Source organism: Cryptomeria japonica, chromosome 1 (assembly GCF_030272615.1).
Source record: "Cryptomeria japonica chromosome 1, Sugi_1.0, whole genome shotgun sequence".
NCBI lineage: Eukaryota > Viridiplantae > Streptophyta > Pinopsida > Cupressales > Cupressaceae > Cryptomeria > Cryptomeria japonica.
Window position 1 is genome coordinate 670,038,709 of NC_081405.1, and position 22,719 is coordinate 670,061,427.

At 39.5% G+C, this 22,719-nt stretch overlaps 1 protein-coding gene across 5 annotated transcripts in view; it reads left to right on the forward strand.

Moving 5' to 3' along the window:
• LOC131045391 (calmodulin-interacting protein 111) overlaps positions 1–22,719 on the forward strand; it is a 72,915-nt gene that overhangs the window by 46,762 nt on the left and 3,434 nt on the right. The window lies entirely within an intron of this gene.

Genomic DNA, 22,719 nt, shown 5'->3' on the forward strand with positions numbered 1-22,719 from the left:
TTTAGATCCCCTGTTGTTGTATTGAATAGGTTGGGTTCCGGTCTGGGCATGGGTCCCAGCTGGGTTTGCCTAGGGTATGGCCCTGCTGTCCCAGCTATCCTGAGACTGGTGTGTTTAGGATGTGCCGACAGGGTACCTGAGATGGCAGGGCCGTGCCCTGGGTGAACTGAGGCTAGATCTAGCCATACCTGGTAGAACCTATGTGCAGAAAGTAGAAAAAAAGTCCCAGAATAATGACAATGTTTATCAGTTATCAAAAGAAACAGGCTCTTAAACAATTTCTATTTGGGTCTCCTACCATCAGGCTGTATCTGCTACAGAATAATTTGTCAAGAAGCCTTTGTCATGGATTCTCTGTGATCATGTGGAATATTTGACATCACTGTGTCTGCAGTCAGTTGTTGTCATTGAATCGTGGACATACTGCAGCTAGCAGTGGGATGAATAGCAGCTACTATATTTTGTAGTTTTTAATACTTTTTATTTTTGTAAAGTGGGTTCAACATGTTTTTAAAGTGTAGGTTGATTGTTTAAGGTGTGATTTCAAAATGTTACATGATATATTTAAATGAAGTTTGTGAATTAAGTTGCCGGTTCTGGTTCAGGTTCTGGTTTGGGGATCTGGTTGGCTGGTTTTGCAAATTTTGTTTTTGGGTTTTGGGTTCATTAGTACAAAAACAATGTAAAAAATCATATATATATGCAGCCTAGAAGCATTAATTAAGATTAGAATATCACATAGCATCATATAAACAACAAAACCAACATAAATGTGTAATCATAGCATCATAACATCATATACTTAAAGTTCAATATCAAGTTCAAGTTTAAACAATTGGGAAAATTTAACTTTTAATGATCAAATGGATTCTCCAAGTCGTCATCATCATCATCATCATCATCATCATCATCATCGACATTAGATGATGTATGAACATTAGGTGAACCACACGCAATGCCATTGCCACTTGTAGTTCCACTAATAGTGTGCTTGCTTTCTGTTGTGACCCTTTTCACACATCACCCCATTGAAGATGGGGACCCTCTCCTTTGGTGCTTTCTAGGGTTTTTGTTTGTGTCCCATTGTCTTCCACTTTAGTTTTGCTCAGTTCTGTCAAGTTTTGAACGGTTTGAGTCTTAAGGATTGAAATTCAGTTTTTGCAAGCCAAGTGATAACAAAGTCTAGACACCGTCAAAGTGCCTAGAAAGGCCAAAGGACGAAGAACGCAATTGATTTGAGCGAATTCGGACAACTTTCTATTTTTGGAAAGTTTGCTTTTTTGCTTTTTCCTATTTTTAAGAAGTTTCTTTTTTGGCATTTTTAGCTCGATCCCCAAGATGGCTATTTTTAGAAAATTTTCCCTATTTTTTAGGGATGTTTGCTTTTTGCTTTTTCAGAGTGGGAACCTAAGGTTTACACCAACACCACTGACTTGCATCGATTGCGATCGAAAACTTTCAAGTTTTGACCCAAAAAGCTAGGTTCCTATATTTTAGGGGTCCTGATGCTTCGGATAGGTTACCTGAGTATGGATTTCAAATTTCATGTGAATCTGGCTAAAATTGATGAAGTTATCAAATTTTGAAGTTTTTCAAGTATTTCTCTAAGTTTGGCTAATCAATGTTTGGTGGTGAATATATGTCAGGGACTCAAAAGTCCGCCCTCATGGAAGGGAAGCATGGTCATGATCTTCATAAAGTCTGCCCAAGTGAGATGAAGTCTTCTAAAGTCTGCCTTGAAGTCGAGTGCATGAAGTCCGCCCTATGAAGGAGTTTTAAAGTGCAAAGTCCGCCCTCCAAAGTGCACATGTAGGAGAAAGTCCACCCAAGCAAAGTAGTGTGTGAACTCAAAAGTCCGCCTTGTCTAAGTTGAGAAATTTAGAGGAAGAAAAAGCCCGCCCTCCTAAGATCATAGCCAACTCAGAGTCCGCCTTGCAATGAAGGTTAAGGTAAGAAGCAAGCAAAGTGAGGTGAAGTTTTCTAAAGTCCCCCCATGATGAAGAGGGAGACTCCAAAGTCCGCCTAAGGTGAGGTGTCAGTGTTGAACTCCAAAGTCCACCCTAAGGTAAGATAAGAAGCAAATGGTGCCTAAGTCTCAAAAAGTCCGCCTTACTTTGCACCTAAGTCTTAAAAAGTCTGCCTTATGGAGGAGAGACAAAGTCCGCCCCATGGAGGAGAGACAAAGTCTGCCCTCCAAAGTCCGCCCCACGGAGGAGAGACAAAGTCCGCCCTCCAAAGTCCGCCTTGAAGTTGAGTGCATGAACTCCGCCCTTGGAGAGTATGTTGGTGCATGACAGAGATGAAGTCTGCCTTAAGGCATAAGGAATGGTTCTTAAGTTTGTTCAAGTGCGCCATGGCAAGGAGAATCAAAACAATAAAGTCCGCTTCATGAGAAGACATGCTAAGTTTGAAAGCAAAAGAATATTCCAAGGTGAGGTCAGCAAGATTTCAAGATAGAGTTCGAACTGAGATCAAAGTAGAAAGTTTTTGGATTCGAAGATTTGAAGATCAAGCTTGATTTGTAAACTGGAAATGAATTTAGAAACTTGCATTGGGAAGATAAGATGAAGTTCGAACTTGCCCAAGTGTTGACAAGTTCACTAAACACCAAATTAGAAACGTTTCCTTGCAGATTCAAAAGAGTAAATAACAACTTAGAAACAAATTTTGAAGATCCTCTATGTTTCTAATTTCAGATTTCAACTCTAATACAAGTACCTGCTTCATTCCTCATTTCTTCACTTGATATTCGAAGTTTCTAGAGCAAATTGAGAATAAACTTGAAAGGTTTTATGCAGGTTGAAAGGGTTTTGGTGGAGACCCCAAGCTTATTCCTGAGTTTTTCAACCATTTTCACGAGTTTCAACACAGATTTTGGAAGAGATTTGACAGTATGGAGAGCATATTAATTAATTTTCTGAGATTAACATCTGATTCTTTTCTCCAAACTTCATTTTTCAAAGGTGAAAATTAGTTTTGAGGTCAGGGCATTGGGTTTCGAACCCAATTTTCTTCAAAGTTTAAGGAGAAAGAATAAATTTAATAGATTTCCCTTCGTTTCTTTCTCATTTTCTGCCCTTCAAGCAAGTTAGAGTAAATTTTAAGGATTCTGATTTTGAAGTTAAATCAGACTATAAGCTCCTTAAGTTAGAATATTTTCAAGGGATTTCCTTAGGATTTTCAGAATATCTAAGTGTTGAAAATCCAATTTTTGAAGGACTACTTAGCCACTAAACTCACAAATTACGCCTGAAAGTATAGAATTTAACTAAGTTTGTTTGTTTTGTAGGTTCCTCACAGCCAAGATGAAGTATAAAGATTCCCCTCCGGAATCCAAGATGAGGTCTATGTGGAAGCTGGTCAGGGACACGAACCTGGGGCATAACAACCTGAGGGAGTTCAAGAAGCGAATGTATGGCTTAGACAACTTGATGCCTACAACAACTGCCAGAAAGATGATGAGAAATTGAATTGTACAGGCTGTTGGTTTCCTTCCAGCGATGCAATGTATTGAGTTGGCAGTAGAATGCTCTAAGCACTACAATTCTATAAGCCGAGAGATCATAGCACTTGACGAGAGAGTCTTGGCAAATGTTAGCGATGTTGCTATCAGGAAAGCTTTCCACATCCTTGAATATCATAACCCTGTTTACATAACCAAGGAAGAAGCAACACGGCTGTACCAGGATAACATTGAAGAATATGAGGCCAACATCAATCATCAATGGTTGGAAAAGCCAAGGAAAGGTGCTTCCAAGTTACCTAAGGATCTTATAAGAGCATATTTCAAGGAAGATATTGGAGATTTGATAGTTTTGTTAAACATGGTCATTGGTAGTCCACAAGGTGCGCCATTTGAGCCTTGGATGTACTACTTCATCAATGAGATAAATACCAGAGTGAAGATGATTGATTGGGCAAGGATTATAAGTGATAATCTTGATGACCAATTGAAGAATTTAGAGAAAAACATGACATTCTATATGAGTTCCTATCTAGTGTACTCTCTTTCTCGAACCTATAGATACAGAGGACTCACTTGTAGAGGAGAAGTGGGAAATAAAGAAAATCAGTTTGTTTTTTTCGATTGCTACCCGCAGTTGCACTTAGTGGAAAAATTTCACTTCAAAAAAGTCAACGATGCATTCTTAATGCACATTACTAGGACACTCCAAGGTGGTCTGCATCAAAGGCTCTCCCAGGAATCTAAAGATTTTATCAGCAGATTCGGGCATTGGTACATCTAGTATCCTAAGTTTACTTATCTGAGAATTCAAGGATTCTCTGGATCTCCTTACAAGTTACCTATGTATCCCACCAACAGGGTAGTGTTGCTTGAAGTTGTTAGGCAACTGGAAAATTATATGATTGTTCAGAGAGAGAAGCAGAAGAAGGCAGGAACATCTTCTCACTATTGGAAATGGATTGGAGACATGTCCATCGTCACAGGTTGCTGCTAGTGTTGAAAAGGAGATTGCTTGGTACCCATTCTTCTAGTATAAGGCTAGAACACATTTTGACCCTTTTCACCAGATGAACAGGGTTGATGGAGAAATATTCGAGCATAGACCGGATCTCGAAGACTGTTGGGTTGATGCGGTTGACAATTTTGAAGTCAAAAAGAGATTGTGGTCTAGACTTCCCCTGAATTTGATTAGAGCAACAAAAGTATTTAGAGTAGCAGATCAGCTTGAAGATGATGCCGAGTTTGAGCAGCCTCACTTTGACAAACTGAGAAATGAGCCCCTTGCCTTGGTTAATTGGTCAGATTTTGAAAGGTTGGACTTGAGTGACCTTATAAGACCAATAATTGAATATTCGAAATGGTGGGCAGGTGAGAAGACAAAGGATCTTAAATCCAAAGGTATCGATCTCACATATGATCTCATGGGGACCAATGAATCAATGTCTTCCAACCATGGTATCTCTTCAGGTAATGCTCGAAATCCAAAAAGTGTTGGATCCAGAAAAAGGAAAGAATCCACAGAAATTTCTTTGAGGGGTAAAGGAAAGAAAGTAGTTGGAGATACAAGTAGAAAGTATAAATTTGATGAGGGTCATTCGACCTTAAGTACTGCATCCGTTGCTCCAGTCAAGGCTACAGAGCTCCTTCCCCTTCAGTGGAACAGGTAATGGAAGAACCAGCCCAAGAGCCAAAATCTGCTAAGAATGTACAAATTAAAGAACCTGAGTTTCCAAGGGAATTCCTAGATGGTATAGTTATAGGACCAAAGGAAACATAGGATAAGTTTGATGAAAGTGACATGGAGCAGTCAACCATTCTAGATTGGTTAAAGGAAAGAATAAAGGCTCAGGCTCCTAAAGAGGATCATTCAGAGGAGAACACAACAACATTCTTGGCTATGGTGAGCGAACCGATTGAGATAAGACCGCCCAAACCAGCCAAGAGATTCTCTTTGATTCAAAGAGATAGCGCAGGATTCAGAATGGTTCAGATAGTTGTGCCAAAGGAAGGTAAAACTCGGGACAATGTCGCTCCAGAAGATTATGAGATCACTACAGTGGGTTTGGGTAAGCCTTCTCAGGCTCAGGAGATCCAAGACTTTGATGATTCTTGCAATGCCCTCAAGGCAAGACTAGCCAAGGAGAGGGAAAAAAGAATGAAGGTTGAGGAAGAGAATCAACAATGGAAGAGATATTGTCAACATTTTACGAAACCTCTAGATCGAGAGGAGGTACCTGTTACTCTGCCCATACCTCTTCCACAAGAGTCGTTAAAGGATTATGAAGGCATGAAGGTAACCTTCAAAGAAGTGAAAGAATGGACTGTGGATGCCTCAAAATGTGCTGACATACTCATTGAGAACCTAATAGCAGCACATGAATTTTTTTAAAAGAGGATTATTCCATATGGGAAGATATGGAGGATATTCAAAAGAGGATTATTCCATATCTAAAGGTAATCAGAGGACTTTCTCGGCAGGATCTTGTAAACAAAAAAGTCATCCAGCCTGGTGACTTGTATGATTTCAGCACTTGGTACTTTGCCTTGGTTACAAGGGCTGAATCTCTGAGAAAATCTGAGGCTAAGTGTGTAGAAATTGAAAAAACTGTCAGAGATATTCAAGACAAGGTTTCCTTGTGGTAGCTGAGATATTACAACATGATGAGGTGTGAGAGAAGCATATGTGTGCAGAGAATTTGAGGGACAAAGTTCAAGGAAACTTCTTCAAATTTACAGGGCTAGTTCTCAAGGAAAATTTCTCCAGAGTCTCGAGCTTCATGCGCATAGACAAAGATTTCTTGACACAAGCACTCGGCTGGGAAGATACTCTCGCCACCTGTACTGATGACGTGGATATAGTTGATTTCCAAATAAGCAATTTGCTCAGTGTGACCATAGAGGAAGTGCGACTTATTGTGTCCAGGTACATTGAATTTGCAAAAGGGGAAACTGGACACTTATCTTAGTAATAATAGCAGCTACGCCACTTGTCTTCTTCTTGTTCATTCTAACTGATAGAGTTTTGAGAAACCCTAATTAGGGTTTGTAACTTCCAATCTGGGCCCTTGATCACTGTTTGATCTTGGCCGTTCATTATTTTCTGAAAAACTATATAAGGCTACCTCCTCTCATTTGGAGAGTGTGAGGTTTTTGATATATTGTTGCGTGAAGGTCATTTTTCAAATAATACATTGCATGTGTGCTTTCTCTTAAGGCTTTGTAATCTTTGTTATTTGAGTGATTAGCATGGTTTCAATTTCCTTAACACATTAATTAGAAGTTAATTTAGATTTGCTTTCAAAGTTGTTAGAATTGAATGAAGGATTTGATAAGTATTAATTAACGGTGTATCTCTGCTCATACTTTTGGTGAATGGATGATTTCCATTCCACTGTGCAAAGTTAGTCTGAGTCTATCCCCTATGTATGCCAAAACTTCGATCATAAGCACAACCCATTGAAGATTGCACCCGCTTTGTGTAGTTGTCCTTAGTGTGGCGAAGCAAAGTGCGGTTTCTTGAGAACACCTATTTAATACCGTCTCTTGAATTCGTAGGTTTAGATCAGCTTTCTTAAACCCTATCCCCTTTTTCCTTTTTGAAAGTCTAAATCCCGATAAATCCAGAAAAAAAGAGAGCCTAAAATTGATAAATCCATCTAAGTCTAGAAGCTTGAAAGACATTCGTAAACGTAAGTCCCCCTTGAGATTTTCAGCATACACTACTGTTGTGACCTTTTCACACATCACCCCATTGCTAACGGGGACCCCCTCTTTTCTTGCTTTCTGCGTTGTTAGGTTAGGGTTTTGGCTGCTTAATGAGCAATTTTGTGTTTCCCATGCCCGAGTCTCGGAGTTTTGATCATGCCTAGTGCCGTCTAGGGTTTTTGAGGTTATAGGATCAAGCTGCAAACATTGATATTTTAATGATCCAAAGTTTTTTTCTAAGTGTTGTCCTATTAAGTGTTAACGTGTTTTTAAACACGCGCATCAGTGATTTTAAAGTGCCAGGGTATTCCAAGACCTTTTGGAGTTGTTTTCTCGCTCCTAAGGTATTATTTAAGTTGATTTCGCACTTTATCCCAATATTTCCTAGCATTTCGCTCATCTTTTTGGAAAATTTGCCTAAGTCAAGTCTAATTTTGAAGTTTCTAAGTGATTTTGAGTGGTTAAATTGTCAAATTCCTAAAGGAAATCCATATTCCAAGGGTTATAAAGTCAAATTCCATGCTAGTGCTTTTCCCCTCATATTTCATACTACCCACCCTTTTCCCCCACTCAAAATCCACACTACACATGGGTTTCCCCTGAAATCCATACTGGCTATTATTTTCCACCACTGTTTATCCATACCTGGATCAATTTTTCCCTGAAAGTGTTAAAATTTGGCTAAGTGCCGGGATTTATCCAGACTGCCATCAATTTTCCACCAAGAGTGCGGATTGGAGTGCGGACTATAGTGTGGACAACGTCGAGGATGATTCCATGCCTGGGTCGATTTTCCCTTGGAGGCTTAATTTAAACTTAAATTGCAATATTTTAAGAAGTGAGCCCCATTTTAATTGCTTTTAAATAATGATTAATGATTATTTAAAATTTTAAAAGCAAAATTTAATAACTTGCAATAAACATTTAATATTTTAACCTTCTAGAAGCAAGTTAGTTTTTACCAAACAAGTATTTAAGCAAGTGTTTTATCTCACATTGCTTGTGTGGTGAAAGTGAGAGGTAAAAGCAAGTATAAGAGAGGAGCCTTAGCATTATTTTATTATTAAATTTGCCAGGTGTCTCCATGAAAGGCGATTTTTCTCCAAGTTGGGCGAATTTTAGCAAAGTGTTGAAGTGAAGTGTTAGGTTGAGGATTCTTTCCTCCATTTTTTCCAGCTTGTTGATCCATTTCCCCTTGCTGTCATTGAAGACCATTTCTAGATTTTCGATTTTCTAAGTTTGGCGATTTTTTGCATATTTGGCGATTTTTGGTGAAGGGTGGCGATTTTGTGTTTCGAGTCTTGGGCAATATTTTCCTCCATTTTTTGCTTGCTGTTCCAGACCTCCATTGTTGCAAATCCGGGCTGCCATTGATGATATTTTCAGAATTTTAGTTTGGCGCCATAGCTGGGAAAATTTTGATTTTGTTTAAAGAGTGATTTATGCCACATTTTGGTGGATTTCCATGCATGCTTGGTGGCTGCCATCATTCCCAGCTTGCTGATTCGCTTCATATCTGAGGTTTGCTTCAGATTTGACCTCCATTAATGGATGCCCATTAATTTTCAGACTTCAATTTTTATTGCCCAGCCAATTCCAACTTAGGGCAATATTCCAACTTAGGTGATTTGCATTTGGAGGTGTTTTGTGGACTTTTTTGTGCATTTTCAAACCATTTTATCGCTGTTGCAGATCTGAAAACTCCATTGTTAGGCGGTTGTCCTAAAAAATTTTCATTTCCAGCCACCTAACCACTTTGGCGATTTTGCTTGGAGCTGATTCCTTAGCTATTTTCCATCATTTTTAGGGATTTTTAACTACTTTGCAAGGTGCTGGTAAGTCTGAAGTAATCAATTTTCAAACTTGTCCTCAGAAATTTATTTTTTACCAGCCACACTTACATTCTTGAATATGATTGTTTTCATCATTAAAACTGATTTTTATCGAGTTTATGCACATTTTTGAATATTACAACATGTTTTAAAAGTCCGATTTTCAGATTGTCTTTAGAATTGTTGACCTCCATTGTTGACTGCGGAAGGTGTCTTCAGACATGTTTTGTGTGAAAACACAACCTTTCACACCTTTCCTTAGTCATCATTGATCCGGTATACTCCTTTGCATTTTAGCTTGCATATTTTCTAAGCATAAGGAGGTATTAATGAATCTTATAGAGGGTTTCCATACCCTAGCGTTGTCACACTTTGAATTTAAATTGTCAAAATTTACAAGTGTATGGATTATTTTCTTGACTCCATGCTCTAATTAGCTAAAATCTTTAGAAAGTTAGGAATTTTATTAAGAGCATTATTTATTTTCCTAAGTCTAACTTCAAGCTTCATACAGGGGCGATGTCGAAGTCTGGATATAAGGAGAGGAAAGAACTATTGAAGATGCTGGAGAGTGGATTTTATCCAGAGCTTAAGATTTCATCTAGATGGAAGGAGATCACAGATACAAACATGCATTTCCTAGACTTCGACCAGATGCAACAACGGATGTTCGGAGTCGAAGATCAGGTTCCTTCCTGTTGACGTGTGTTTTGTACACCATCATACACAGAATAAAATACCTAAAGGCATCTTATCCTCTCTTGAATAAAGTCTCTAACTGCTGAAGATTTGCATGAAGGATCAGTTAGGATGACTCCAATGTTCTGGTTAGTAGGGTCTCTACGTGTGGATAAACTCCAGTGGTATGATGTGATTTGCTGGAATCACAAGGGGACTTACATCTGATGATTGAACTTCCGATCTGCTTTGCTGGAACATAGGCTCTTACTGGCTTAGATTTGAAAAAATGAAAAAGGATGAGGGCGAAGAGAAGATCTAATCCTAATACTAAGAATGTAGGAGCAATGATTTGATTTTTGATGAAACTCTAACTAGGTCTTGTTTTGACATCAATGGACCATCTCCACAAGGCTAGTGCGATCTTCTAAGGGAAGCTTTATGATGTTCAAATCATCACCGCAGGCATAGACACCATCAAGTTGATGCATATCAATGAAGAAGCGACAAATTGAAATTGAGCTTAAGCTGAACGATTCCAGTTGACTACACAAGGCAAGTCTGCAATCAACAAACTGCTAGTAGTATGGATATACGAATTCCACCATTAATCAATCGCATTTCCTCCATTCATCTAATCATCTACCATCTAGGATTGAAGACTCAACAAGAAACCATGCAAATTGCAAGAAACGACACACTTCACCATTACTTCAATGAAAATGGAGTTTGTTTACAATCAATGGCAACAATTTCTTGCCTTGTCCTCCTATTCTACTCTAATTACTATTCTATCAATTTCTAACTACTCTCTATCTACTAACTGCTTTCTATTATTTACCACTCTCTCTAATCCTTTTACAAAATGAAATGTCAGGGCTTATATAGTGCCCACAATACAATTTGATGGCTTAGATCAATTCAAGATCAATGGCCAAGATTCAACAATGAAAACCCTAATTAGGGTTTGTTACAACCATTACATAACATTTAATGCTTGACCGATGATAAAATTGTATTGCTTGGACACATGTCCTCTCTGGAAAAAATCGACCAATGGATAGCCGGGGTAGGTACACCGGAGTTTGTGCCACCTTCCATGAGTTAAGTACATTGAATCTGGACATGCTGAGGTGGACCTCACTGATTGGAGACGTGATGACTAGGATGCCACCTCGTCTGACACTTGGTTGATACTCAATTTGGTAGTGTTGAGAAGTTATCTTTGATTAACTCTTCTAAAATTATTTGCTTCTTCAACGAGCCCTTGTCCTAACTCCTTGCGTCCTTGATGTGCAGGATGATGATGTACCTCGCCTTGGAACGCTAGATTGAAAGAGGTCGCCCCTGTCCTGGCTTGATCGTCCCGGCGAAGACCGTCCTTGATCCGGCTTGATTTTCCTTGATGAGATCTCCATTTGATGCCTACACAACATTTCAAAATTAGCAACATGATTTTGCAATGAATAACTAGATTAGAGATTAAATTTAGGAAACTTCATAATAAGTCCTTGAGTTATCATTTCCTAAACGACGATTGAGCTATTAGAATTCAAAATTTCAAAATTTAAGGCTATGACGATCAAAATTCGAAATTAAAACAAGGGATTTTGTCATACCTTACTTGAGAGTTTAACTCTAAAATGCAAAACAAAGGAATTCGCCTAGGCACAAATCAAAATTTGATGGCTTCAACGTGATCTCTCTGGAAATGAACGTCCACTTTAGCAATTCGCCACCTTGGGGGAGGAGTCTTCAATGTCTTGAAGATAACAAATTCGCCTTACTTGAAACAAACATGCACTCCTCTTTGATGATAATTTCGCACTTTGTCTTCTCCAAAATCGCATATGAAAGAGGATAAAATGATGATTTGAAAATGGAATAAACACCTCCCTTTATAGGCGCTCACCTTCACATTGACCCTAGGCCGACTTTGGTGAATAAGGCAAATTAAAAAAAATAAACTTAAAGGCCGACCTTTGTAAAATGAAACAAATTTTAAATCAAGCGCCCCATTTTATTTATAATTAATTAATTTAATGCCTATAATTTTAAATAAACTCGATTTTTAAAAGGCAAAAATTAATTAATAAAGACCCATGCGCTAATGTTAAATGCTAACTTCAATTGGATTTCAAATTTATCGATTTTTTCCTAGCATTTAATAAAATTCAAAAAAAAAATGTTTTAACTCCAAAACTTGGAGATGGTGGAAAGATACAAACCATTATCGCCTTGGTCCCTGACTGAGGGACAGGAGCGAACTTCCATTTTAGCCTTTGATTTTCGCCTTTGACGTTCAAAATCTCCATCCTCACGTTGAGACTGGCATGTTTGCCAAAAAACTCGAGCTTGATCGTCTTGATTTGGTGGATGAATGCCCTCTAAGGTGGATATCGCCCTGGTCCCTTGGTGAGGGACAGGAGCGAACTTCATGCTCTGGCCAACATTTGCTATCTCTCAAGCTTTACTCCTTGTTCATCACCTTGCAAATGATATCCTTGATCTTGCGAACCTTGACTTTGACGTGATCTTGAAGGAAAACGAATGATTTAATGAAAATCGCCCTGGTCCCTTGATGAGGGACAGGAGCGATATAGCTTCCTTGTTCAAATTGATAGTCTTTTGACGTTTGAAACCTTTGCATATCATCATCTTAAGACGCCTTAGACCCTGTGCAACCATGTACAATCTTGACTTGGCATGAATTTTGAATGAATTGGCAAATATGGTGGATATCGCCCTGGTCCCTGACTGAGGGACAGGAGCGAACTTCAATGTCCTGGGCTCATGCTTGCTTTCATCAACTTGCCATTGCTTTCATCGTGTAAAATGAAGTCCCTTGGTCCCCTTTGGACACTTGAAACGTGATCAACATTCAAAATCTAAGCTTTCATGAAGATTTCGCTCTGGTCCTTGCCTGAGGGACAGGAGCGAATTTGTACTTTCAAGCTCAACTACACTTTGCCAACTTCCAAATTTATCTTCAACGGTCTAGTTTCACCCTCCTTTCTTGCCTTCAAACTTAAAACTTGCTTGCTTTTGCCTGAATTTTACCTTATGAAGAATTTCGCTTTGGTCCCTGGGAGAGGGACGGGAGCTACAATGGATTTCGCCCTGGTCCCTGACTAAGGGACAGGAGCGATTTTGCATTTTGGTCTATTTTTCCTCATGTTTGTGCCTTCAAATTATATTCAACTGGTAAAAAGCACTTCCTTGGTTCTCCTCAAGTCGTCAAATCGTTCAAATCTTTCAAGGACAAGGAAATTTTGGATTTCAAGCTCCGGTCCTTCAGTGAGGGATAGGAGCGATTTTTGCCCTCCAGGCCCAAATGCTTCACTTTTCGCCATGAAATGTCTTTGCTAGGGAAGATATCATCCTGCCTCATGCTATGAATAAAAGTTAATGTCCAAAAAAAAGGTCTAAAATTGTGCATATAAAGAAAATCGCTCTGGTCCTTCAGTGAGGGACAGGAGCGAATTTGACCTTCTAGGCAAAAACTTCATCATTTCATTGTTTTTGATCAAGTCTGGATGCTCTATCATGCTCATTTCGTCCTTCACCATGCTTTTGATGTCTCAATTCGTCCAAACAAGGTCAGGAATGGCTCAAATAAGTATTATCACCCTGGTCCCTTGGTGAGGGACAGGAGCGCTTCGCCTTGGTCCTCCTGAGAGGGACAGGAGCGAAATTCGCTCTGGATCCTCAGTGAAGGACAGGAGCGAAATTTGACTTTTCGAACTCTCTATCAGGATAACTTTTATGGAATACAACATTTAAGTATAAGTCTTATACTATAAGTTATATTCCATATATACTTTCAGGATGTTTGAGAGTGGTTTCAGACCTCCAGGAGTTATATTGCAAAATCTAGTTTTTGGAGGTTTTTCAGTTTCCAGACTTAGTCAAATTCAGGATCAGGACATTCCAGACTTAGTCAAATTTCAGGACATTCCAGACTTAGCCAAATTTCAGGATTAGGACATCGCTCAAGCCGGACTTGCTTATCCATGTGATCACCTGGGCGGCACTCAAAATGCAAAGGCTAACTAACAAAACCCTAAAAGACCAAGAACAAACCCTAAAAAGCAAAAAAAACATGGGTCCCCATTTGCAATGGGGCGATGTGTGAAAACGTCACAACACTTCCCCAGCATATGCAAACATTATGAAGAGTGGTATTTTCCATGCCGCTAGATTTCCACAGTGCATACAATGCAGTGAGCTTATCCTGGAGTGTGCACAATGTTATGATCCGCTCACGAGAATGATCAAGACTCCTAAGGGCGTTGTCATTGCCTACCTTGTTGAGGATGCTATTGCAGAAGTGTTCGGGATTCCACGCGGAATAGACATGAAGGATGTGACCAAGGATGAATATGAAGAAAGATACACGAAGAAGATGGGTGTATGCAAGAATTTGATAAACAAAGAGTGAATGATTGAGCCTAGGTCTCATCATTCCAAGGCTCCCAAGACACTCATGTTCGTAGACTTCAAGGAGGAGTATAGCGATTTGATATTCCTACTCAACAGAGTGATGGGGATGCCGCAGGGAGCAATATTCGATGGATGGATGTTCTACTTCGTCCAGGATTGTCTTAGAGGAACGTTAGTAAATTGGTCTAAGATTATAAGTGACAATCTGGACTTTCAGCTGAGGAATGTAGAGCGGTCCAAGTCATTTGCCATGACTTCTTACCTGGTATACCTGCTTGCACGATTTGTTTCATACAGAGGATTAATATGCAAAGGTGAAGGCGGGAATGGGCAAGGACAATTCAGGAGTCATGAATGCTACCCCCAGCTGAGCATGTATAGAATTGAAGACTATAAGAGAGTGAATGATGCATTCACTATGTACATCACACGGACGCTGCAAGGCGGAATCCATAGAAGATTGTCCAAGGAGGCAACAAAGTTAATAGAAAAATATTGATCGTGGTATATTCAGTTTCCCACTTTCACGTACCTTAGGATTCATGGGTTTCAATCCAAACCCTACAGACTTGCTAGGTATCCGACTGACAGAATGATCTTGTTGGAAGTGGTGAGACAATTTCTATAGTTCGATGTCATTCAAAGAGAGAAGCACAGGACAGGCATGACATTCCCTATTTGAGTTGGGAAGATGTCAGAGGTTTGCCAGTCCGCCATAGTCGCCAGCACTGCGAGTGAGGAGCTTGCATTCTATCGATTTGCTATATACAAGAAAAGAGAAAGATTCGATCCAGACAAGAAAGTTGGAAGGATCAGGGGAGAGAAGTTCATCCACAAAGTTGACATAGAAGATTATTGGACTAACTTGATGGACGAGCAAGCAGTGAAGAGAAGAATGTGGTCCAGAATGTCAGTGGATTTTATGAGGAAGTGTGGACTTTTCCTCATTCCTGATTAGGTGTTAGATGACAAAGATCATACACATCCACAGTTTGAGAGTGAAATGAAGAAGGCAATCCTATTGCCTAATTGGTCAGAGTCAGAAGAGATTGACCTGAATATATTGATGAGAGAGGTCTTGAGTTTCTCTTGTACATGGGTAGATATACAGATGAATAAGTTAGTTGATATGGGTGTTCCCTTCACTTATGAAAGGATGAAGCCGAAAGAGTCTACTTTTGAGGGTGATCAGAAGACTATCAGTGATGTCAGGGTTCATGCAGACGAAGAGAGTCAAGCTCCCAAGAGAAGGAAGAACACGCCAGAGGGAAGAAGATTGAGGAGGTGAAGAAGAAACAAAAGACTATCATTCGTTCATCCCCTCTTAGTGTCTCATCAATCGAAGTGATTGAAGTAACAGAACAGAACAAGGAGACTCAACAGTGTTCCAACACAGTGATACTACTAGGAAATACTCAGAAATTTCATGCCACAGCGACATCTGCACCTCCTAATGAGAATGATGATCAACCGGGATCCCCTGCTGTCCTTTTGGAAGTTAGTTTGGGAAATGAGGTATATGATTGGACCAAGAATAATCTTGATGATAATGATGATGTTATCTCAGCATTGAGAGGACTTGATCGAGAAATATGTCTCGATGATGGTATGGAGATGTTCCTGAATGGTTGATGAGAAGTATGGAGAAAAGGAAACAAATGATAGAGGTACAGCCTATTGACGACATTGATGGCTACCTAGCTAGGAGTGCTAATGAGAAAGAGCCCAAGAGAGCGGAGATTTTGTCGCACATAGCTAGATATGAGACATGAATGCGGATTGCGCAGATTGTTGTTCCTATTGCAGGCGTGACAACGGACATTGCTACTCCTATGGATTTCCAGATCACTTCAGTTGCCCTTGGTCGTACATCCAGAAAGCAAGAATTTTCAAGAGGTTGGTGAAAACCTTAAGGCAATCGATGCAAGGTTAGACATAGAGATTGCGGAGAAAGAAAGGTACAAAGAAGAGGATATTGCAGGGATAAGGCGTGAAGATCCCACCCTTATTTCCCCTATTGCAGTTGACCATGGAATGCATTCACACTATGAGGCAACGAGAGGTACACTCTCGAAGGTGGAAAAGTGGATTGAGATCGCAAGAAAGCAGGCAGATGATTTCCTTACTCAGTTTGTCCATGCATATGATAGGACAACAGGGCTCGTATTCAGAATCTAGTATTTGGAGGGAGTTTGGGAAGAATTCTGGCCTATTCAAGACAAGACTATTCCACTCCTCCAGGGTTTGAAGAAAATTCCTAATTCCACCTTGGTCAGCGAGAGCATTGTGCACAGTGGAGACATATACGATTTCCATGGTTGGTATTGTTCATTAGCCGTGAAGAAATCAACTTATGAGAACGCCCAGTCGAGTTGTATGAAGATGGAGGGATTGATTCAGGACATTCAGATGTGGATCCTTGCCTCGATTGAGGAATTGTTGGGTGTTGATGTTAGTGATGCTAGTGGTTTACACTTAGCTGAATTAAGAGACAAGATGAAATTTATGTATTTTTGCCTGTTGGACTCTTTGAAGAAGAGTCAGATAGACGACTTGGTCTCTTTGTTGATTCATGTTCATAGTTCGCAGAAGCTCATGCCAGAATGGGAGAACACTTTGGATGCTTGCTCAGATTCATTAGATGTGATTGATTTACAACAAGATACCTTGCCTAGCATTTCCATGGAGGAGTTAGATTCAGTATTGGCTAGATTCTTGGAGTATGCTAGGAGAGAGAGAGATGTAGGGAGAAATCTTCTAGAAGATTCCCTATTTGATGACTAGGTATCTTTTCATTGGGCCATATGTTAGTGGCACCATTTTTGATGTAAACCCTAATTAGGGCAATTCTAGGGTTTTGTTGGCATGATCTCGACCATTGATCTTGGATCAATCTTAGCCATCCATTTTGTAAGAGACTCTATATATGCCTCCTTGTCGCTCATTTGTAAGGGAGATTTTTTGTAGAATTGTTGGTATATGCTGCAGCTATTTGAATCATAATCATTGTTCAATTGTTGGTGATTTTTCTCTTCAAGTGTTGTATTTGCATTCATGGTTTTCAATTCTTCCAAGTTAGATTAGAATTTATTTTCATGTATGTTAGATTGAGTGGAAGATTTGTTGAATTCATTTGTGTGGAATCCTTAATCCATACCACTAGCCTCTTGCCACTAGTAAGTGCACCTTGTGTGGTCAACTGGAATTTTAAGTAAGCTTAACTTCAACTATTACGCGTCCCTTGACAAGCATCAACTTGGATGGTGTCAACGTTTGATGGTGATAGCTTGAAAATCTTTAGTATACCTTAGAGGATTGCACTAAGCTTGTGTCAATACTCGATTGTGAGACCTTGCCTGGTTTGATTCCACTAGATCCATTCATCATTTCCTACATTCCTAGGCTTAGAATAGATTTCCTGAACCCTATTCCTTTTGCCCCCTTTTTTAGTAAGAAGTAAATCCAGAGCCATATTGATAAATCTTAAGTTGGCAGCACACCTATTTTGCATCATTCATGATAATCCAAACATTTGCGTAAGTCCCCAAGTGAACACAACAATTCATATCGACCATTGAGTTACCCACTTGTCAATACCTGACATGTAGAAACCTTGGAATTATTTTAGTTGATCTCATTCTTAGCATCTGAGGTGATTTTGTTCAAGAGAGGGTAAATTACCTTGGTATTTTATTCTGAAATGTTATGTGCATAAAAAACACATCAACAACTACCCAAGTAGCTATCCCACTAAAGTCACTTGTTCGCACATATAGACGTTGGAATCAACAGTGATTTTTCAGGAGATGATAGAATACCTTTGCGTATCTTATTCTAATGTTTGGTAGATGATAAAACATACACCAACACTTTCCTAGTAATCAAATACAATATGCTAAGAAGTGGAAGCATCCAAGTCAGTGTGCTTTGGCTTTATATTCCACATCTTCATCTCACCTTGCTTGTAGTCATGTTGTTTGTGTGAAAGGAGATGCAAGTTGGAATGCCCATATACTAAGTTCTTTGTTCTTTTCGAGTGCAATTTATTGCACTTTACTGAGTGGATGAACGAATATGTGCGCCAATTTTGTTTTGATGCAAATAAACTAGCAACCTATGAAGACAGTAAACAATTAAAGTTATACATTTATTAATAGAATTTTCAATTTATAAAACTGAAAAACTATAAATAAAACTTCAAATACTAAAAAATAAATACAATAATTGTTAATTTTGTGATAAAATTTTGATCGCGAAGGGCTGTAGCTGTTGGAAGAATTGGCCATGGAAGTACCAAAACTATGAGCATCCTTCTTAAACCTATTTTGAGTAGTCTCAACACTTTGACCATTTGAGTGCACAAAATCTATAAACTCATTTGCAATTGCATTTCACAATTCATCTTTAGGGAAGAGTTTGAGGCAAAGAAACGGGACTCGGACTCGGCTCGGACTCGGCAAGGCCAACTCGGACTCGGACTCGGGACTCGGCGTCAGACTCGGCTCCAGACTCGGCTGGACTCGGGATAGTGAAAAACTCAAGAAATTTAGAGATTTTTAAATATTTAAAACTTGTTTCAGACACCCTTTATTGAATACACCTTAAAGACACAATAACATCATCAAACTCGGCTCATTTGATTACATACACAAGTATACATCAATCACATAAGCATAAATGCAAATTGTAGCTGAAGAAAATAACAAACATAGATATATAAATATTGTCAAATGTATACAATATTACAAAACTCATGGAATAAAAAATCCATGTCATCATATGATCATCATCAAATGTTTCATACAAATACCAAAGGTAAATACAACTACAAGTCTATGGCTCAGAGGAGCCTGCACCATCCGGCCCCAGCCCCCTGCGAAGGCGTCTAAGGTAGTTCCTGGATGATTCGACTGCCATAGCCGCTCCCCGTGACACCATGCCATGCTCACCAACATCAGGAACATCCGTGTTACTATCTGCCTCTGAATCTCCTGTCTGTGCTCGTGCTCTCTGCTCCTCCTCTGCCATGGCTACAGTCTCAACCTCTATATCTACCTGGTCGATCCAATCAATGTCAGACTCGGAGGTTAAATTTTCTCTACTTCTATTGACACAGTTTCCCCCATATTTTTCGACGGGGGTTTGGGGGCAGCGCCCCCAAGGTGGGGTCAAGGGGCAGCGCCCCTTGCACGCTTCCTGTCGTGATACAGGGCGAGGTCGAGGGGCAGCGCCCCGCGAGGCCAAAAAAACTTATTACAAGTCTGAATTAGGGTTTCTTTGAGAGTCTTCCTTAGGGCCTGGTTTTGCACTTGTTGCTAATTGGGTCTTGCTTGGTGAGTATCATTCTTGAAGGTCCAAGCTAGGTCAAGTTGGTGAGTGATAAAGTCTGGAATGTCATCCTGATCTTCAAATGCCCTGAAATTTGGCTAAGTCTGGAATGTCCTGATCCTGAAATTTGACTAAGTCTGGAAAACTGAAGAATCCTCCAAAAACTAGATTTTGCAATATAACTCCTGGAGGCCCGAAACCACTCTCAAACATCCTGACAGTATATATGGAATATAACTTAAAGTATAAGGTCACTTATACTTAAATGTTATATTCCATAAAATAATCCTGACGGAGAGACCAAAATGTCAAATTTCGCCCTTCCAAAAAAACTTATTACTTTTTAAAAAAACTTTTTAAAATGTTTTTTTTTTGTCATTTTATTAACCCAGCCAGTAGCCGAGTCTGGGGCTCAGGACTCGGCGAGTCTGGCGATTTTGAGCCAAAATCACCAACTCGGCGAGTCTGGCGAGTTTACTCTCCAGACTCGGCCGAGTCCGAGTTCGAGCCCCTGGGACTCGTTTGGCCTGACTCGGACTCGGACTCGCCGAGTTTGGGCGATTTCGGGCGATTTTCGTTTCTCTGGTTTGAGGAATGTTGCCTTGTACCCTTCAGACACTTCAAAATCTCTATATGGGGCAAGCCTTTGTGGCATATAAATAAATTGATTGCTGTAGTAGTTTGGAGTCAATGTATAGTCAAGAAGATGTAACGGATTAGTCATCCTGTTCCACTTTCTTCAACAATTGTATGCATTTGTTTGAAGAAAGTCTCCTTAGGGTCTTGCTCTTTCGCACTTATGATGCACCTCATTGTCTCGAGCATTGAGTTGATGCCATCATATACCTCTCTAACGCAAGACTTGTCCATGTTAGCATAGCGGATCATGCTCATAATTGGCTTGGTGAAACTAAGGAGATACTCCACATGTTCGCACCATGAGTCATTTAATATATTTTGCCTAATTTTTGTTGCCCTCTCAGTGCTGCTTTGCTTCCATACGAACCAATTTTGGCTAATCACCATGTTAGAAAGTGTTTCTCTAACTTTCATAAGTTGTCTCAAGATGATTATGTTTGAGGCGAAATGGGTCTCTGCAGCCTATAATAGAAATTAAAGCCAAAATGATTAAAATTTAAAAATGAACTTTAAAGAAGAATTAGAATATACTACCAAATAATGAAAATCAGAAAATTTAAAATTTTATACTAATTCACTTGTGTACGATAGCTCCGATTTTGAAAATGATCTAAAAATTCTTTGAGTAGTGGTGGATAGTGATGAACATTTGGATGTCCTTAGCCTCTGTAGACACCTCTTTGATCTGATCAATTTTATTCCCAATCTTTTGTAGCACAAGTTTTAGTGAGTGGACTGCACAAGGTATTCAAAAGATATGTTGATATCTTTCTTCAACCAACAACCCAATATCTCTGCAATTTTTTGTGTTTTCCTTTATGATTTGAACATTAGGGGGTCCCATTGTCTCAATGACAGCAATGAGAATATCAGAAATAAATTGTCCATCTTTTATTTGTTCCGCACAATCCACTACTCTCAAAAACATTGCCCCTTTAGGGGACATTGTTGTGACATTGATAATGGGACGATTTCTTGAATCTTTCCACCCTTCAAAACAATGGATACACCTGTCTCAATCAATGAAGCCTTATGGGCTTCAATGCATCTCTAACCCCCTTGACCTCTCTTTCCAACAAGGTGTCACACACCTTCTAATAACTCGGGCCCTTGTACCCTTTTGGTGCTGCATCAATGCTTTTCAACATTGAAAGACAACCCATTTGCATAAATACATCTTGCTACATGTTAGTTGGCAATGTCTTGACTCTTATTTTGAAATGCACTTTCCAAAGGTCCCTTTGATCTTTTGTGTACAGTGGGTTGTTCACTTTCAACATTTGTTGAGGTAAAAAAATGGGTGGTTTTCTACCACAATAGCAAGATTAGATCGGGGCTACATTCCCTTTGATTTTTTTGGAACAGGGTGATTTAATCTATGTGCTTCTTGTTAATCTGCTTCATCTTGCTCCATATATATTTTAACACTGTCTCTTCAGGTATAGGTGCACTGTCTTTTCTAGGGCAACATTTGATGCCTTTTTTAGGTGTTCCACATAAATGGGCTTTTCACCCAAAAATATGAAGTAGAATGTTGTTTATCACTTCACCTACTTTTCCCAATGTATCCCCCCACTCTTGGAACCAGTCGAATCATATCGATGTATTTCCACCTAAGTTACTGGTTCGGGTTCGAATTCGGGTTCGGATTCGCGGGTTCGGCAATTTTTTTTTCTCTTGGGTACGGGTACGGGTTCGTCTGTACATATATACATATATTAATTATAAATTTATATATATACACATATATTATATATATTTTCAATATATAAAATCCATACAAAGATAATTTTTTATTGTTTTTTGACCCGTAACCCACGGGCTTGGGTTCACCCGGGTCCTCCTGGATTCACCTGGGTCCTCTTGGATTCACCCGGGTCCTCTTGGGTTCAACCTAGGTTCCACTCGGGTCCTTCCAAGGTGGTCGGGTTCCCTGTGGGTCCTGCGACGCAGGACCCACAGGGAACCCGACCACCTGGGAAGGACCCAGGTCCAACCGAGGTTGAACCCGGGCCGGATCAGGACCGGGCACGAACCAGGACCCGGACCCAAGCCAAAACCACAAGAACCGGTAACTTCCACATAAGAGAATTTGGATCTGTTTTGAATTTTGGTTGACTTGTGGAGGTAGAACTAGATGCCATTCTAATGCCTATGGCAAGGAATTTTGTGAACACATTCAAAACAAAAATAAAAGCATGGACAAAAATAGATAGACAAAAACAAATATTTTGTTTCATGTTCGTAAAACAAAAATGGAGGAAAAAAATGAAAAAAATCTTACATCTTACAGCCAATGGAAAGTTGCAAATGCGTAAGAATGAGGGTGTAGTCCTTGATGAAGCTTCAATGTTCGATCTTCGACTCCCTATGTTGATGCAACAAGCAAATTTTTTATCAGCCTGTACGAATAAAACTTGCTGTTTGCAAACTAAATGAGCAAAAATGAAGTTGTTTTGGTGTTTCAAGTGTTTTAGAGGTCACTTTTAGGGTTAATGAGGCGGCCAAGTCAAATTGGACCTCAAAAAGGATTGAAAAAATGCAATTTTTTATTTTTATTTTCACGTGGCTGGGTATCTGTGTTCGCCCTAGGTTTGGCTAACGATTCGTGATTCTGGGAGAAATCCT